This window comes from Rousettus aegyptiacus, unplaced genomic scaffold, assembly GCF_014176215.1.
Source record: "Rousettus aegyptiacus isolate mRouAeg1 unplaced genomic scaffold, mRouAeg1.p scaffold_m13_p_4, whole genome shotgun sequence".
Taxonomy (NCBI): Eukaryota; Metazoa; Chordata; class Mammalia; order Chiroptera; family Pteropodidae; genus Rousettus; species Rousettus aegyptiacus.
Genome location: NW_023416307.1, coordinates 150,121,604 through 150,137,898, shown reverse-complemented (window position 1 = coordinate 150,137,898; position 16,295 = coordinate 150,121,604). Strand labels below are relative to the sequence as shown.

At 48.1% G+C, this 16,295-nt stretch overlaps 1 pseudogene; it reads left to right on the top strand.

Moving 5' to 3' along the window:
• The first annotated feature begins 9,889 nt into the window (after positions 1 to 9,889).
• On the top strand, positions 9,890 to 10,008 carry LOC118602168 (annotated as a pseudogene).
• Positions 10,009 to 16,295: the final 6,287 nt, after the last annotated feature.

Below are 16,295 nucleotides of genomic sequence, written 5' to 3'. Positions count from 1 at the left end.
CAGCTCTTAGACTCACAGCTGTGTGACTTTGAACAAATTTTTCACCCTCTCTGGGCCCCAAGCTGGGAAATTTCCAAGGCCCGATCTGTCTCGAAAACTCCACAGTTCTGTGACAATTAGATCCAAGTCCCCATCCTCAGCCACAGCCCGTGAAACGTTCAGCATGCAGCGAGCAAAGCTCCAAGTAAGAACCTGCGTGTACGTCCGTTGCTTCTGTCCAGTTCTTCCCCCAGGATGCGATCATTGCCCACGCAAGTCCTGCCCCCAAAGTGCCAGGCAGTGCACCCCAAAGCCCTCTGACGCCCCGGGGTGGGTGTCCTGGCTGGGCCCCTCAGGCCCTTGTCACAGGCGCCAGGCTCGCCGCCTTCCCTTCGTGTCCTTGGCAGACGTATCAAGCATTAATGGGGCACTTAGTCTCAATCAAGGACTGTGAGACTCCGCGTTTTCTTTTAATGGGCTATGCAGTTAAGATGATAAGCTGCTTAACCTTTCATTTAGGGTAGAATGATGTGTTACGGCAGTCTCGATGGTTCCCCTACCTCCTGCCCTTTCCCTGGGCAGCCTGGCGATGATCACTGCCTGGTGACGGAACTTCCTGGCACCTGGGTGTAAAGGCCAGCCTGGGATTCCTCAGGGTATGAGAAAGGGCGGTCCGGGCTTTCCGGTGTCCAGGGGGCTCAAGGCTCCTGCAGCCAATGTAGAGGAAACGTACGGGACTCAGGCTCAGACAGGCTGACAGAATGGGCAGCCATGGCTTTTGTCTTCCAAGGAGCCAGACCCCCTTTTGGTCAGAAAATCTCTCCAGTTTTCTATAGAAATCCCACACCTCCCTATCCTTTATCTCAATGGTTTGGGATGATAAGATCCACCTGTGCCCAGGCAAGCCTAATCAGTGTACTTCATGACTCTGGCCCAGTGGTAACCCGTGAGGATGTCAGTCCTCTAAGGGATTCCACGTGGCGGAAAATCCCAGGACCAAGATCCTGGGTCCAGTCCCAATCCCCTGAGTTAGATGAAAAGGGCACTAAAACATAGAGACACAAAACACTGTGAGTGCCCAGCTGCGCTTGCACGCACAGCTGTGTGACCTCAGACAAATCTCTCACCCTCTCTGGGTCCCCAGCTGGAATATTCACTGCTTCTCTGTGCAGAAGAGTCCTTCAACTTGACCACTCAAGCCAAGCTGCCAGAGCATATGAAACATTCACTTGGTCCAGCCCCTGACTCTGGGAGAGCCACGCCATCACCATGCCAACTCCCGAAAACTCAGAGGTGCTTTGGAAAATCTCATGGCAACCTTTTCCATCATCGAGATTCCCTTGCTCCCCTGGTAGGGAACCTTCTGCTGTCATAAATAACCGTTACTTGTTTGACTTGGTTTTAAATCCTGGGGTAGAGAGCCAGGGCAGTAGCAAAACCTGAGAAAATATTTCAGTGAATCACTAGGAGGCTCTGACCGTCACTGGGAGAGAAGAGCAGGAGGAGACTGGAGGCCTTTGCCGTGCCCACTCTCCCACTCGCCCAAGCAGTGATACCTTCCCCTCCTTCAAGGCTCACTCCCAGGTAGCCCCCTTTCTGAAGCCCCTGCAGGTGTCCCCAGGCACAGCCAGCTGCCTTCTGTATTGGAACTCCTCTTCCACCTGCTCAGAAATTCAGAAAGTGAGTGGAAGGTAAATGCCCAAGCCTTCCATCTTTGTGTTTGCTTGGTCCGGAGGAAGACCTGCTGGCTTACTCCAGAGGAGGCCCAACGCATGTGCCCAGGCAAACACATATCTGGGTGTAATTTCTGTTGCTAGGAGACTTGAGCATACTGTCCCAGAGTTAGGGAAGAGGAATAAGTTGGGACCATGCTTCTAATAAAAGTACCCACTGCTTATAGGGTCACTGCTGTTTGCCTCTGTGATGGGAAGTTCCTTTGCTCCTCCTGCCCCATAGGGGTGGCAGGAAGCTTCTTGCCTGATACCAGACTTTCTGCCAAAGCTCTCTTGGGCCTCTAAGTTGTTTGATGACTGATCTCAGAGCCAGATCACCCTGCCATTTCCTGTCTTTTCAAAGAAGTGTGGGAGATGCACCGTAGGCCACACTTCCTTTTTTCGAAATATACAATAACCTAATCATATGAAACACTCATGGGTACCAGAGCCAATCCCATTTTCTACATTCAAGTTATAATTGATTTCAAATCTTAAATAAGGAATAATGTATGGACACTTGAGGATCCTCAAAATCACTTTTTTCCTTTTTGGTAATTCCTTCAGTCTCTTTTCTCTAAACCTTGAGATCTGATAAGTTCATGTTAAGTTAATTTAGCCTATTTAGTAACAATGTGCCCCCCATTTTTTTGTTTGGTTGCCCACTAACCCAACCTCATCTTCCTATGTTTAGAGTCTTCTCCATAGATCTCGTCTCCTATCATAGAAGCCGAATAAACGATCCAGGTAGAGTATAGCCAGGTGAATAAACTATGCGGGTAGGGCATAGCCAGGTGATCTAGGCTTGGTCTTACGCTCTCCCACCCCAGACTTTTGATTGGAAGTCAGTGACCCACAGAAGCAGAGACAGTGGAGAATGCCTCCTGGCGACGATGGGGCCACGTAGCCACGGCATGCAGGGTCCAGTGGTCCGCTAACGGCAGCAGAGACATCCCACCGATTTCTTTCTACAGCACAGCGTTGGCCGTGGTTCTGCAAGTGCAGCCTCCCTCTGTCCACGTTCAACCTCCAGGCCTCACTGCTCTGTCACCCCGGGCCTTCTTTGAGCTGCCCGATAGACTTTCGATGATTTTTTTTTTTCTGATTGCATCACCCAGTGTCAATTTCATAAGCAATAAATAAAGAACCCCGGGAGCCAGTCTGCTTGCTACCTGCTCTCTCTTCCTGTCTCCCTAAGCCGAAGACCCCGTCCATCTGTTGCTGGCATAGCCCTCGATGACCTGGCCCGTCCCTCCTAAGGCAGAGCATGTGTTCCGAGCATCTTCTCCAGGGTCCTACCACATCCGGATAGATCTCGCATCACACTGAATTAGGAGCACTTAGCGGCCTGGGTTAATTTTTTTGTTTTTGCCACAAGTATCACCCAAGGAGGTCACAGATAGAGAGAAGAAATGATGCTTCTTACTTCAATTCATGCTGACGCACAGACTCAACATGCCCTTCAAGACTTTCCCTGTGGGACTGGCCCACGGGTAGCTGGGCATTTGTCTCAAGGTCCATGGAATCACCTGCTCTTTATAGCAACCCGAGGAAAAGCAGCGGTGGCTTGGCATACAGACCTGGAAACTTTGCCTGGAGGCCTTGCATCCTGAGATGGGTCCAACTTACAACTCAGCAATCTCAGAGCCTAAAGGATCCCAGGAGACCCTATCATTATATTTTGGGCAAAGTGAGGCCTACAAAGAAAGCGATTTATGCTGAGTCACATGTCAAATTAGCAACTGTTAATACTTAGATCCTTAGTAACCTTCAGCCCAGTCAGTTAAGATTTGGAACAGCCTATTGGCCTTTCTTCCATTTTGAGCCTTTCTTTTCCTCCATTTAAGCAGTGCTGTCAATTAGGTTTCCTTCTTCAGGGGCCAAACGTAAAAATATTGTTTAATTTAAAAACTGTATATCGGGGGCAATTACACATGATTTTCTTTCTTTTCAGCCTTTGCTTATTTTTTCAGGATCTGATTATAAGTTTCAAATTTTCAATGGAAGGAGTAAAGATAGGTTTGTGTATTAGTCAAGATCTTCAGAGAAGCAGAGCCAATTGGGATAGATGGATAAACTAAACAGGTGATAGATGATGATGATAGAGATAGATACATAGATAGATAGATAGATAGATAGATAGATAGATAGATAGATATTATAGAAATTGGCTCACACAGTTATGGAGACCGAAAGTTCCCATAACCTGCTGCCCGCAAGCTGCACAACCAGGAAAGCCAGTGTTGTCATTCAGTTTGAGTCTAAAGGACTAGGAACCAGGGGGAAACGATGCTGTAACAGTCCAAGGTCAAAGTCCTGAGAACCAACAGGCCACTGGTGTAAGTCCTGAAGTCCTGGAGCTTTGAGGTGTGAGGGCAGGAGAATACGGATGTCCCAGCTCAAGAAGAAAGAGAGAATTCTCTCTTTCTTAGCCTTTTTGTTCCGTTTAGGCCCCAATGAACTGGATGATGCCTACCCATGATAGTGAGAATGGATCTCTTCACTCAGTCTACTGAATCAAATGCTAATCTCTTCCGGAAATACCCTCACAGATACACCTCAAAATAAAATCGTTTTACTAGCTATCTGGGCATTGCTTAAACTGGTCACGTGGACATACGAAATTAACCATCGAAAGTTCCCCTTATCAATTTAATTCCTATACACATCTTAAATCATACTCACTATCCAAATAAAGACAATAACAAGGTTCTGATTCCACCTAACATGATACAACTACACTGCATGCACTGAAAATGTACTAACTCCTTCCTCAGAAGAGGAGGTCAAGTCACTGAATGATATTTACTCTCCTCCTTGACATCCTGTACTTTCGATACGGTAATATAAAGTCAACACATCTTATGTTACATGATTAGGGAATAACAGAGGGAAGAAAACAAAGATCTTGTATCAGTATATGTCTCTATGCTCACAAACATAACAAAATAGCAAAATAAGGAGGAAATACTCATCACAATTACAGCCTCTGTTTCTGTAACTGGTCCCATGGTCGTGGCTGGAATTTATTACAACCTTCCATTTCCCACTTTGTATTCCCTTTGCTTTCAGCAAGCTTCTCAGCTGGTTATGCTTTTTTACCTGGTAAGTGACACAAACCTTCATTACTGAAGAATATGGGCCATCGCTAATTCTGCCTGGATTGGGCTGTTGTAGTTTTCCATTGACCTTAATCACAGGGAACAGCAATACTGAGACACCCTATGGGACCTCCCTGTATCCAAGACATGCTCTTCCTTAGCTCCATTGTGGAATAGCTCTCCAATCTCCCCTTGGTGGTCAGAATCAATTACCCGGCCAGCATAGTAACTCCCTTCTTTCCCTGTTGATTCAGAGCCATGAGAAGCCCAGAGTGACTGGTGGCAGTCTTAACTTCTAGTTCAATGGAATCATTGTGTCTCTTGGTAGAAGCATTCCTCCCCTTAGAACCAAGACCTCTTGGCCAGTAAAGCATAAAGTCACAGGGATGAGAAGCAAAAAAAGTGCTGGTGAGTCATTGGGGGTAACAGTGAGTAGTGCCTCTCCCACTTTTTCCCCTGGACTGGTGAATTCTGGCTATGGAAGAAATAACACCATGTACTGAACACTAATTCAGAGCATATATGGCCTTCTGAAGAACCTTGTCTCAGCCCTGCAAGGTATGATCACCAAGCTGGCACAGTAACTGAGTCTTCAAAAGGTCATCCCATCCTTCTGTCAAGCCGGCTCCTTCATGATAGTAGGAAACATGACAAGACCTGTGAATTCCTTGAGCGAGGGCTCATTGCCACACTGCTTTTGTTGTGATGCGAGTTCCTTGGTCTGAAGCAATGCTGTGTGGAACACCATGATGGTGGATAAGGCACGCTGTAGGTCCATGGCTGGCAGTTTAGGCAGAAGCACTGAAGGCAAAGCAGGCAAATCTGAATCCAGAGTAAGTGTCTATCTAGAAAGGCCAAAATGCTACCGCTTCCATGATGGAAGCCATCCAATGGAATCGAACCACCTTTTATGCGGTCTTGCAGCTCAGCTGCCTTGGGGCTGGGAATGGCGTTCACCAGCCAGGGTCAGCAATCTTCAGGTCATTTCCAGTTTTGTTTTTATTTCCTTTTGGACCACTATGCGCAATACTTCAATATCCACAATACATTTTCATGTGAGAAGAGCTAAAAGCAGAGACATTTATTGACTCTATTTTTAAACACACACACACACACACACACACACACACATACACGAATCACATATTTTTACATGTTTGTATGGCCTGGAAAAATATGAGGAAGGAAACACTAAGTTTGCCAACATTTGTTATTAAGTAGAATTAGACTTCGTTGCAAGTAACAGAGATGGGGGGAAGGGTGTCTTAAACAAGACAGAAGCTCATTTCTTCTATATCTATCATCTATCCATCCATATCTATATCTATATCTATACCTATATCTATCTATATCTATATCTATCTATCTATATATAAAAGCCTAGAGCTAAGCAGTCCAGCACAACAGCTCTACAGAGTCACCAGAGACAGAGATTTCTTCCGGGTTATCCCTCTACTGTCCCATAATAAGGCCCTTGTCCTCACAGTTCAAAACGATTGCTGGAACTCCAGCCATCGTATCGACATTCGAGACAGAAAGAAAGAGAAAGGAAAGAGGAAAAGAAAGGCTTGCTTTTAAAGGAGGCTTCTGAGAAGTCTCTCGTGACAATTCCGCTTACACCTCATTGGCTAGAATTTAGAAACATGACCACACATAGTTGCAAAGGAAGCTAGGAAGTGTAGTCCTTTGTCTCGGAAGAAATTTAACATCTAAAAACTGCCATTAGTTAAACTCAGATGAAGAGGTGGAATGTTACAGAGAAGCCTTCAGCCGTCTCTGAAACAGCTAACTTGAAGATGAAGGAGTCAGGTTGTCAAGGAAGGAAGGAACGGAGGGAAAAGCAAGTAGAAATGGTTAAACTTTATATATATGTTACTTTGTGTTATTTCATTAGTTGCAGTAAATTCTTTAGAGTAAACTTTGGAAACGTTTAAAAACATTTTTAATAAGTATGACAAAGGAAATTCCCCCATAGGTCTTAATGTAACAGCCTAATAAACGAGCGAGTTCCTCAGGTTAAAAAAGGCAGGGGCAGAATGAGGGGCTGCGGTGGGGCCGGCCCCCCGAGGGAACCTTCCGTTGAGGCGCCAGCGCAGACTGGCTGGAGAGGCCGGTCTGCAGGGAGCGGGAGGCCGGAGCAGAAGCGGAGGAGGGAGGGGAAGACGGCTGCTCAGAGTCCAGCTCACGACTTTTCGGGCCGCTTCTGACCCTGCCCGCATGGCGTCGCGTCGGGCTGGACCGGGGCAGGAGCAGTCCCGTAAGAACCTGACTCGAGAACGCGAGGTGGTCCGTCTCAGGCTTGGAAAGGATGGGACCAGGTGCAGAGTCCGTGGCCCAACTCAGCGGTGTCCCAGAGAAACCAAGTTAGACTGGCATATTGCAGCCAATCCTTCATTTTTGCAAATGAGAAGAGCAGTCCCAAGGGTGAAGCGGTTCATCCAAGTGCCCGGGCTGTTATGGGTAGAATCCAGGTTCGAAATGGGACCTGTAGTCTACGGCCATACCACCCTGAACGCGCCGGATCTCGTCTGATCTCGGAAGCTAAGCAGGGTCGGGCCTGGTTAGCACGTGGATGGGAGACCTGGACCCGCCCGAATCCTGGACAGAGCCCTCCTCCCTCCCAGCACACAGCTTTCCCGTGAGGTGAAAGAAGAACTTCATTCTCTCCTGGGTTCTCATTCGTGAATTGGGATTCCCGTCTGCGAGCTGGGGATCCAAAGTAGGGCCAACAGGACCAGGAAGGGGAGGGGCCAAATTTATCCGGTTCCAAGTAAGTTTAGCCTTGGTCTGAGCCCTGTGAGGCCTCTGGGGCAGAAATCCCACTACAAAGTTGCCCGTCAGTTATCAGTAAGTCAATCTCTGTGGGCTGCCTGGGGAAGGCGTGTTCATACTTCCTGAGTGAGGTGGGCTCCAAGAACAAGTCTCCAGAGAAGGGGAGCCCCTCATGGCAGCCGGGGGACAGATGAACCACAGCCACCACTGCCCAGGAAATGCAAACATGAATTCTCAGAGGTCTCTACGCAGAAGAGACATGCCGAGAACAGAAGAGACTTCTTGGCTTTCCGTGAAGCACTCCTTGTTCATTCGGCTGATATCACCGAGTACCTGCTGTCCGCCTGGCACTGTTATGGGTTTTGGAATACGAGGTTCAGTTTTCCCCCAAATCACCACCCACAATCTGGTTATCATCCTCCTCTCAGGAAGGGCGGGATCCCTGCTCCAGCGAGACCCCGCCGAGCCAGAGCCAACCACCAGCCGCTGGCCGCGTCTTCTGGGCTGGGAGGACGCGAGGAGGGGCACGGGCTGGCACGCTCCGGGTCTGGAACCGCCTGCGGCGCATCCAGGCAGAGAGGCAGTAGCCACAGTGGTACAATTTGGAGGCGAGTCTGGCCCCGCTCTCCAGGAGCTTCTGGCTGGGAAGCCCGCTGTGCATCCAACTGTAGCCTCCATATGTTTGAGCAAATTCCAGTTGGCAGGTGGAGAGACAACGTTTGCTGGGCAGGCAGGCCTGTGCCTTCTAAGCCTCATGCACCTTCCGGGTCGCTTTTTAACTTGTATCTGTGCTCATGTGTGTAGCCTGCCTCTTTAGGATCCTCTCCCAAGGGCCTGGGCGCTCAGGTTGGCCAGCCCAGCATCACTCTCATACCCTCAGAGATCCATGAAGGGGTGATGTGCAGCAGGGGTGCGAGCCTGAGAGGTAGGGCCAGATCTGGGCGCCCGTTGGGAGGCCCATGTCAGGCGGCCCATGTCAGGCAACGAGGGAAGGGCCGCACTGAGGGGGCCGCAGCCCCGCGAAGCCAGGAGGAAATCCAAACAGGTTGTTGAATGTTCTTTCTCCAAGCTCAAAGTCCTTCCTGTTCGTGAAATAACAAAGGGAGTGTTTTGAGAAGTGGGAGGAAGGGACCAACGCCTAAAGCCAGAGGGGCCTAAAGTCAGCACCGTGCTAGTGAGAGAGGGCAGACTTGAGGCTGCTGGAAAGGCTGTTTCTCACAGGGCACCCGCAAACGTGCCAAGCATCCATGCAGCATCGGGGGGGGGGGGGCGGGGGGCGGGGGGCGGGGTGCATATGTGACAGCTGAATCTGTCAATGGCTCCAAGCCAGAGTAGCAGCCACAGCCACCTGCCATGGAGCTCACAGCTCTGTCTCTCTCTCTCCCTCTGTCTATCATCCGTCTATCTATCTATCTAACTATCCATCTATCTATCTATCTATCTATCTATCATCTATCTGTCTATCTATCATCCATCTATCTTTCTATCTATCTATCATCTATCTATCTATCTATCATCCATCTATCTTTCTATCTATCTATCATCTATCATCATCATCTATCTATATCATCTATTTATCTGTGTACCCGTCTATTTATGTAATATATATATATATATTTGTTTTTATGCGTATGTATGTATATATACACACACACGCATACACACATATTCTTCTAAAATATGGATGAGACCACTTTCTACCTTGCAGAGAAAGGTCCAAGAGCAAGTCGTTTATGCGGTCACTGCTCTGTAACACATGGTCATAATTTGAGGATTGTTGCGTCATTCCAGGGAAAAACAAAAAGACGTGATAGGAAAAGGATGTAGTATTGACCATAATACTATGTCGCTGGTCACTTAATACGCTCCAGGCGCTGTGCTGACCCCTTTGCTTGGGTGATCCCGGTTCCCCAACAACCACCGGATAGTAGGGTCATTAGCGCTCCTCCTTTCACGGGTGAAGAACCGGGAGCACAGAGACGAGAACTCGCTCATCCAACCTCCTCGCCCCATCTGGCGGCTTCCTCCTAGAGGCAACTTCTCATGTCTCCTCAGAACAAGACTTTACACCGTCTGCGCCTGAGACTGCGTGCCTCCGAGAATGTCTTTTTTCCCACTTATATTGAATGGCGATTTAGGCATACACAAAATTCGAGGTGTGACGCTGTCGGCCTTCCCCGCTCCGCGCGCATCACTGTTGTCTTCCTGACACCCAGGTGGCGGCTGAGAAGTCACGCGTATGTTTGAGATGGATTCTCTGATGGGGATTGGCTTTCTGTCTCTGGAAACGTTTCTCTGCCTTGGATGTATTTAAATTTCATGATCGTCTATGGCCATGCCACCCTGAACAAGCCCGATCCTGTCTGAGCTCAGAAGCTAAGCAGGGTTGGGCCTGGTTAGTACTTGGATGGGAGACCACCCAGGAAGACCTGGTGCCGTAGGTATAAAAATAAATAAATAAATGGTAAATTTTATGATGTGTCTAGATATGTGTGCGTGTGTGCGCGTGTGTATGTGAGTCTCTCCTATCTGGGGTTCTGCACGCCCGTCTAATCAGAGGGATCAATTATTTCATTAAAGCTGAAAAATCCTCACTGATTAGTTCTTCAAATATTTATTTTCTCCCCTCCACTCGCTCATTTTCTTCTTCGTGGGAGTCTTAGGGAAAAAATGTCAACACTTCTAATTCTACCCTCCACATTGTTTTCTCATTCTTTTCATCCGTTTAATCCCTTTCCATTAACTTCTGCAAGATAAATGACCCAAATGTCCCTCTCAATGATCCATTCTGCAGTTGAATTCGTAGTGTTCTTCCACCCACCCACCGAGAGTTCTGTTTTAAAAGTTGTATTTTTCATGCCTATTATCTCTAATTAGTTGTCTTCGTAAATGTTTATTCCTCCTTCCTGCTCTCCCTGAGGATATTTGTTATGCCTCTTCTGGATTCTTGCTCTGTTTGTTCCCCTCGTTCTGCTCCTCCTGTACAAGTTGCTCACTTTGCTGGGCTTTTTAATAGCACGCGCACGCCTTAAACGTCTTCTGAGGTGTCCCTAAGAGTGCTCATTCCGCACCGCCCCCCCCCCCCCCGGGATTATCAGCTGACATTGTGGCGCTGTCCACTTGGTTGGGGATGGAGAGTCCTGCTGTACTCGCCCAGGGGCACCGGTCCGGGCACAGCCCCTAGGCAGCTCTCTGGGTTGGTTCGGGGGAGGGAGACTGCCAAACCACTGGCACGTCGTGCCATTTGTGGCTCTAATGGCACTCGAGGGCTTCCCAGCATGCTTCGTGCCATGTGAAAGACTGACCTAGTGGGCAACCATCAGCCCAAGGCAATGAGAGAGAGAAAGGCGGAGCTTTTAGAAGGCCACTTGAGGCCCCAGCCTTGCCCACACTGGGACACTACTTCTCCCCACGTCATTGTCCCAGGGTTTTCTCCAAGTTTCTACAGCAACCTCTCTTTTGCACTTGTAGCATCTCTAGGTTTGGAAACAAAGACACAACAGCCCATACCAGTTGCAACCCTATTCAGATACCTCCTCCCATTTCTGAGTCTCCACTTCCTCCCACCAGACCCTTCTCGGGGAACATGGCCCCCAACTGTCAGCCGCTGCCTAACCCAGCGACCCTTCAGAACAAGAGACATTTATGGAGGCGAGCCAGAATTTCTTCAGGGCTTCTGACATCTTTGAATGAAGCCAGGCCACCAGAAGGTTGGTCTTGCCCCCACCACCCACTGGCCTCCAGAGAATGCTCTGGGGAACAACCATCCGCCTAAGCCGGACGCGACACCTCTGGAATCTGGTACCTGAGAGATTTCTTAGAGTCAAGGACTAAAACCTCTACTTCCCCTGAGAAAGAGATACATCGTGTCCTCTTTGGTGATAAGAAATATATAACAGTCTCCTTCCCCCTTTCTACCTTGGCTGTTATGAAGTTCAGAGCCAAGATTAAGGTGGGGTCCCAGCACCTACCTGGAGAGACCCGTGGCCTACATATCCTTTCCCTCCCGCTCCTGACTCACTGGCAGGTCTTGTTAACCTTTTTGTTGGTCTATTTAGACCCTGAATAAAAATAGAAGAAAAGAAGAAGTGAAGGAGGTGATCGTTTATACTTCCCTGGACCTGAATTTTTATTATAAGCTATATTTTACCATTTCATTGTATGTCTTCCCGTTGTATGTCAACTCAACCCTAGAGTGGAATGAAGTTGAGTATATAGAAACACACACAACATAAGAATACATAAAGCCTATGGACCAAGATTTTTGCGAGCCATCCTATAAAACATGAGACATTCTACATGTGGCCATTTACTACATTCATCCTTAGTGAAAGTTGAGATATATCAATCGGTGTGAGCTCCTGATCTGCAGCTGACCACAAAGCTCATGTAAGAATAACAATGATGCTCTCGCAGCCTTGTCTAGTGCTTAGGTAGATTCATTCACAGGAGAGAAGATGCCCCTGCCCACACATCCGCCCCTACTGTAATCTTTCTTATTCAATGCAGATGCCACCAAGCCTTCGTGAGCAAGGTGAATGCTTGTTAGGGGACGGGTTTGCAGTATATCTCACACTCTTTTAGACTTCCACATAACAGTAGGGACTACCGAGGGTGCAGGGTGCCAGCGAGGATATGGCCCATGGAGGGGTCCTTGGCCACACCAGCATCCATGGGGAGTAGCTCTCAAAGCCTCGTGAGAATTCTGGCCAACAGCTGATTTTCCAGGCATGGCCAGCTGTGTTCCTGGCTGGCCCACAACTGGCCTGGAAAGGCCCCATGGAAGGTACCAACGGCATGCCTGGGAGCAGCTTACCAAGGCTCTGTGGAAAGGCAAGTAGGTGAAAGGCTGTGTGAAAATGAGTAAGGCACAAACACCCTTTGGCCACTGGAAAAATCACTCTTCAGAGAGCTTAAGAGGACCAGGCAGCTGCTTCACACTGGCTGTGTGGACTCTCCAGAAACTTCTTCTAATAAAGCGTCTCCCTCCTGAAGGCTCAGGTTAGTGAAGACATCACGAAGAGGCCACGGATGCTCAGGCAGGAGTCTGTGTGCCCACATCCAATGCCCATGGTCTGACCCTTCCATCTCTCGGTGACTTTATTCTCCCATCTGTGAAATAAAGATTGTAACCCCTGAATGCAAGGTCAGAGGATTTGGGGAGAGATGGTGAAGGATCTATGCTTCTTAGTGGAGATCCAAAAATATAAATCACCCTCATCGCTTTAAATGAGTAATAGGGGAGTATGAATAAAATCCCAAAGGGGCTCCCTGCTGTGGGAATTATGTCATAACCTGGAGCATCCTTTGGAAATATAACCGCTCACTCTTTATGCTCTGTTAGGTTAGTTCACAATTTGGCACTCCTCTTCTCCTTGAAGACGGGTTGTACATCGTGTGAAGACTTGAATCTACAGTTACCATGGAAACACAACATGCAGTGGGTCTGTGCACTTTGACGGTTGTGCTCAGAATCTGACATCAGATGAGCTCAGCTCAAAGCCCAGTTCTATCTCCTTCTAGCTGAGCCTCAGTCTTCCTATCTGTAAAATGGGAATGCTAGCCAGCACATAGGGTTGTTGCAAGGATTAAGAAAATTATGCAAGAAAAGCACTTCATGTCAGGCCTATGGTAGTTGCTCTGCAAATGATAGCGGCAACACACACACACACACACACACACACACACACACACACACACACCAGGATGGGACCAAGGAGAGGCAAGCTGAGAGTCTAGGGTGCAAAATTTAAGGAGGCACTCACTCACAGCTCTGCGCAAATGTGAGAGGGAGTGCCTTATTCTGCAACCGAGTCACCTCTCTGGCCTTACTCTAGTCTTGACTCACACACACACGCACACACACACACGTATACACACACTGATTCACACCCACCGATTTACACACCTACACATCAAATGAGAAAACCGAGGAGGCCTAAGGAAATTTAAGGAACCTGGGCCTCACAGCTCGTGCACGACAGCACCGGGGAAGACAGCTCTCTCCTCCTCCTCCCTCCGTGCTCTGCTCTCCCGGAGAATTCCAGAAAGAAGGCAACGACTTCAGATCATTTTGCCACATTTAAGCAATCGGGCCTTTAACTTGCAGAGGGGACAGGTAGCAACTTCCTGGGCGCCTAGAAGGCTTTATTCCACCTAAATTTTTCTCCCACTGCCCATGAACAGTGCTGATCTTACTGTGGAGACTGACCTCATTTTACCATGAGAAGGACGGGTACCCAAGGAGGACACACTAGGAAAGCCTCTGGCCACTTACACAAGGGCCACTTGGATAGTTCAGTATTTGTGTCTCACTGGTAGTTAAGTATTTTAATATTAACCTGTGTAAAAAGAGGTTTCCAGAGCCCACAGAAGAATGACTTGCCCTCGGTAAGGTCACGGAGTCAAATTCAGCTGGTGAAGGCATCTCAGCATCTATACGACTTTTTAGATCTTCTGTTCTTGGCTTTCCAAACTCACAACCCTAGCTCCACTGCTCACCCCACATCTCTTCCTGGAGAATCCAGCTATCCAGCTGACAGAGCTTTTGAAAAGATAACATCTGGGGGTGCCTGGGGGCCACCCGTTTCCAGCTCTGCTCAGCACAAGGCCGGGAGGTTGCATCATCAACTCCAAAGTGAGCCCCGATCAAGGCGAGGACATGGCAGAAATGCCAGACCGCCGGCTCATGGCATCAAGAATTAGTCTTGCTGCTCAGAGATCTACAAACGGCTACCTTCCCCTAACCAAAACCTTGACTGGCCCCCTCCCTGCCAGGTTTCCGACTTTGACATGCCCACGACCAAGCTAAGATTGGGTTGGGTTTTGAGCACCCTGTATCCCTAGCTCCTTCCTCCCCACCAGGCACACGCACAGCCCTGACAGCTTTTTTCCCTCCAGACTGGACCTCGAGTTCAGACTCCGGCCGGATCTACTCCGAACCAGATGTCTTGCTTTGGCTTCTGCCAAAAGCTGACTCTGAGACGAAGCCCTGGGTGAAGGTAGCTTGCTTGGGAGATCATCTGAGGCAACAGAGAAAGGGAGTAGGGAAGGGAGGCAAAAGGGGGAGAAAAGTCTAGAAAGGTTGGGCTAATGAGCAGGGTACAACTATGGGTACCTGGAACTCGGTCCAGCCAGGAACCCTCCGGGAAACAGTGTGGCACACAAACCTCAAAGCGGACCTGCAAAGGGGTAGAAAGAGTTAACTTTCCAGCACCTGCACCCTTTCTGTGTGCCAGCTGAGAAGGTCCTGGAGCTGAGAGGCGCAGGCGTGTGAGGGGGCAGGCCCCAGGGTGCTCAGACCTGGCGGGAGGGAAAGCTAAGGAAAGGCGTAATCTGAGGGGTGCTCGCGGCCTGATCCCACAGCGGTGGGGGGTGCTTCTCAGAGTTCTTCCAGGCTCTCATCTTCCTGTACTGATGAATTACTGGTAAGGGTCACTCCAGAAAGTTATAGATTTCCAGAACCTTCCTTCTGGCTCTCCACCGGTGTGGGCAAAGCAGGCTTCACTAGCCAGCTTCAGGGGCCGCCTTCGGAATTGAAAGCACAGCTCGGCCATGGGCAGGGGATCTTAGGGGCTCTGCTCAGGGCACCCATATTATGTGCTATAGCGTCCAGATAAACCTGCACTTAAACAAGCTCTGCTGCTGGATCCCTGGAGAGGTTTTTGTTTGGTTTTTGTTTACCTCTCAGCTTGAAAAAAAGGTCCATAATTCTTCAACACAGAGCGGCAGGCAGCAGCGTGGTTTTAGGAGCCGGGTGCAAATTTGCCCATTAGGGTTGGAAATAGTTCTTCAATCACCCCCCAAGAGTGCCCGAAGCAAAGGCTCAAACATAGCTGGTGGCGGCAGTTTTCAGGTCAAAAAAAATCTAGTCACAGAAATATAAAAATCTTACCCATCTGTATATACAATAAAGAAGGCCTTGCAGCTGCCTCCCACCCCCTCTTCGTTCCCCTTATCTAGAGGTTTTGACTAATAATAGAAACTGAGTAGGTGTTGGTTCCCATGTTGCAAATTTTTCTTCATTGATGGTATGTAGTTGCATTTCATTTTGACTCAATAATTCTTCCGCATAAACATTAAGATGTGCAAAATGGGAAATGAAAATGAAATGGTGAGATATATATAAAAAATGTCTTGGAAAAGATACGTCTAATCCTCTCTCCCTCTGCGTCCCACTTTGAAGTCGGGTAAACTTTCTTGATTTTTAAAAAGATAATTTAGAAAAAGAATATGTGAGAGAATCCTCTAAACCTTCAAAATATTTAGCTTAAAATTTAAAATATTTTGTGAGTTCACTATCCCATACATATTTATTCCTAAGGTACTATCATAACGCATGGTCATATTTCCTTAAAAAGAGAGAGAGAGAGAGAGAGAGAGAGAGAGAGAGAGAGAGAGAGAGAGGGAGACTTTGGAGCCTACATTAGAAATATCCATTTTTCACTCTTGGGGAATATTTCATCATGGCCAAACAGAATATTAGAGGAGTTTGTTCATTTTGACTATACATATAAAGGTAAACCTGTTCTTTTTTAATTGCCAACAGGAGAAAGTATATAAAATATATACTAGAATGTCAAAACCAATTAAATTCTTGCCTCTGCTCATAAGTACTTCATGTAAGCAACAGCTAAAACTTGTGAAGAGTGGCATCTTAGTGATACTAATTCCACTCCTTCGTTCAACAAGTAATTACCGAGTGTTTTCTATGCTTCAGCATTGTCCCTGG